We start from the raw sequence: 3,412 nt of genomic DNA on the forward strand, positions 1-3,412 counted from the left end.
GCTTTTGTAGCTAAGCAAATTATCACATTGTTATAAACGTCGTAAACCATGGCTTAAATTAATAAAGAGTAAGTGTGCACAAAGGCCTTCCTGTGCTTGTCATACCACCTTCACAAAGCGATCGTGTGTGAATAGTGCGATCTTATCTTTGGGCTACATCTTGAGATGCAGCACTCGAACTGAGCGATGCTTCAGTGGTGACGGATTGCTGCCATCCTGTGGCAGGCACATGCATTTCAGACTGACACTTGCCTGAAAGAAAACAGTCCTTTAAGGGTGTCGTTTCAGAAAGAACGAAACAGTATTATTCTTAAATGCCACAGAAGGAAAGCCAGTAGTCTGTAACCTACTATAGTCAGATCTTAGAAAGCCATGAGCCATTACAGCGATTCTACCACAAATTACTCTCTGAAGCAGAAAATAAGGACCAGGGTGGGAATGGGCTTATGTCACCTTTTTACTTGGACAGATATTGCAGCATTCAGTAGTGTAACTCCAGAAAGGATGTTAATCCTAGCCTAATTCTAACCCTAACCATTTCAGACTGCTAGTTCCAGAATGGACACAAATAAAAGGATATCCCTGTTTCTGATGGCAACTGTGCCAGTTGGAAAAGCCATAAAACAGCTGGAATAATTCACAGAATTCACAGAATGACTAGGTTGGAAGAGACCTTAAAGATCATCGAGTCCAACCCAAAATAAGGTGAGCCCTCTGCTGAGATTGTATCCAATCACAATACAAATAGCACCGTTCCTAACACTGAGTCTAAGGGGTGTGTTTAGGGAGGTGTGTGGCATAAATGAACCAGTTGATTGTTATTTTCTGAGATTCTGTTTCCTACATCTTGTCCCCAGTTCTAGTCTTTGGGGGAAGAAAATTTTCTATGACATGGCTTTGAGACCCAGGCATCTGGGAATACATGAGAACTTGCACATTGACAATAGTGGGTCCAGTATTGTTTAACTTGTTCATCAGTGACTTGGATCAAGGGGCAGATGCCTTCTCAGCAGGTTCACTGATGACATAAAGCTGGGAGGAGTGGCCAATGCCCCAGAGGGCTGTGCAGGCCTTGGGAAGGACTTCAGCAGGCTGGAGAGATGGGCTGGGAGGAACCTTGTGATATTCCACAAAAGGAAATGCAGGGTTCTTTCACCTGGGGAGAAATAACCCTGGGCAGTAACCCTGGCTGGTGGCTGACCTGCTGGAAAGCAGCTCTGTGGACAAGGACCTGGGAGTCCTGGTGGACAACAAGCCATCCATGAGCCAGCAGTGAGCCCTTGTGGCCAAGGAGGCCAATGGAATCCTGGGGTGCATTAGGAAGGGCAGTGCCAGCAGGTCAAGGGAGCTGATCCTGCCCCTCTGCCCAGCCCTGCTGAGGCACATCTGCACTGCTGAGTCCAGTCCTGGCTCCTCAGGACAAGAGAGACATGGAGCCCCTGGAGTGGCTCCAGTGCAGGGTAACAAAGATGATTGAGGCTCTGGAGCATCTCTCTAATGAGGAAAGGCTGAGGGAGCTGGGCCTGTTCAGCCTGGAGAAGAGGCCCTGAGAGGGGACCTCATCAATGTCTGTGAGCATCTGAAGGGAGGTGCCGGGGGGATGGAGCCAGGCTCTGCTCCGTGGTGCCAAGCAATAGGACAGGAGGCAATGGGCAGAAACTGATGCACAGGAAGTTCCACCTGAACATGAGCAGAGCTTCTTTACTGTGTGGGTGACTCAGCACTGGAACACATTGTTCAGAGAGGTTGAGGAGTCTCCCTGACTGGAGGCACTCCAGAACTGTGTGGACACCATCCCGAGCTCTAGGATGACAGTATCCAAGTTTTATACACCATAAAGGAAAAAAAGGAGGAAAAAAATGCAGCAACAAAATTCAGTAACTAGATCTGGTTCACAGTGTTTCTTTATGAATTATTGTGAGGGCTGAATTGTGATCAGCTAATCCAGCGAGCCACTCAAACAAAACAGCCACGATTCCTGAGGTAGGTCCTGGTCAAAAGACTGTTAGCAAGTGACCAAGACACTTCATTTCACCAGGACAAACCACTTTAACACATTCCTTCTGGTTCCTCAGGTGTAAGAAACTTTGTAAGGAAGGTAACTACCAATTCTCCATCATTAGATGGCCCCTCTAAAACGCTCCAACCACACTGCTACCTGCAAAATTGTAGACACACTGAAAACAAATTGTATTGTCTTTGCATTACAACAGGTAGATTGCCTGTATCACAGAGTGATTCTGTTCAGGGTTAAAATAAACACTGCTGGGCACACAAGAAAAGCAGAACACTAAATTCACACAATGTGACTCAAGATCCATTTTGTTCTGAGATATAATATTTTACTGTATGACAGTCTAAGTGATTTTCAGAGCGTCTTTATATCCAGGGATAACTTGGGGGGTTCATGAGTTTTAAAAATCAGGATTAGTATCTGACTCCAATAGAAATTCCACCATTGCCCAAAAGAAAGAGACACTGCAGAATGACATGAGGAGTCAGTAGATTCTGGTTAGGATCCATCAGAACCAGGAGCACTCTACTGGAAAGCTTTGCCAGTGAGACTGCTGCTGCTGCCAGAGTGGGAGAAGCAGGCTTCCTGCTGCACAGGCTCTGCACCATCTACAGCTTCACAAGCTGAAACCCAAACCATAAATTGTCCCTGTGGAAATAAGGAGGCAGCTGCTGAGAAAGGTGCTCTGCAGATAAACACTTGATTATCAGCTCTGTTGCCAAGCATGCAGGGTGCCATTTCTGGTCTGGCTATGGTTTCCAAGGGCAAGCACACAAAAAGAATCCCAAGGTAATCCACTCTGGAAGCAACAATGATGTCAACAGCTACCATAATATTCCAAGTTAAAGGCAACAATTACCTGGCACAGTCAACACCAGATGCTCTTTATCACCAATTCCCTACACCAGCTGAGAGTCCAGCTACATCATTATCTATCACCAGAAGGGAACTGATGTTGTTTCCATGTTTCTTAACTTCACCAAAACCTTATTGTTTTAGGACTCTTGACTACCTCTGACATCCTGTCCAGACAGACTCCGACTCAAAATTTTAACTCTGTTCATGAAGCGAATAAACTTCAAACAAAATAGCTAAAACAAAGAAAAAGGGTAAGATAAAAACAAACAAATTAAGAAAGTGATACAAATAAATTAAGTACCTAAAAATTCAATGACTTGAGGGCAACTTTGCTTCCAGGACTCTTCGTATCAAAAATGGAGTGGATTTTCACAAATTCCTTGCTAAGGTATCTGTCAGCTGGTTTTGGGTGGCCATTACAAATTTCACATGCTAAAACTAAAAAGAAGAATGAAATCCATCTCCCTGAAAGAATGCAAGATTCAATAATGGATTTTGGAAAAAAAGGATGCATAGTAGAAAATACAAAGTACACAGAAC

The sequence above is a fragment of the Agelaius phoeniceus genome, chromosome 3 (genome assembly GCF_051311805.1).
Source record: "Agelaius phoeniceus isolate bAgePho1 chromosome 3, bAgePho1.hap1, whole genome shotgun sequence".
In the NCBI taxonomy this organism is placed as follows: Eukaryota; Metazoa; Chordata; class Aves; order Passeriformes; family Icteridae; genus Agelaius; species Agelaius phoeniceus.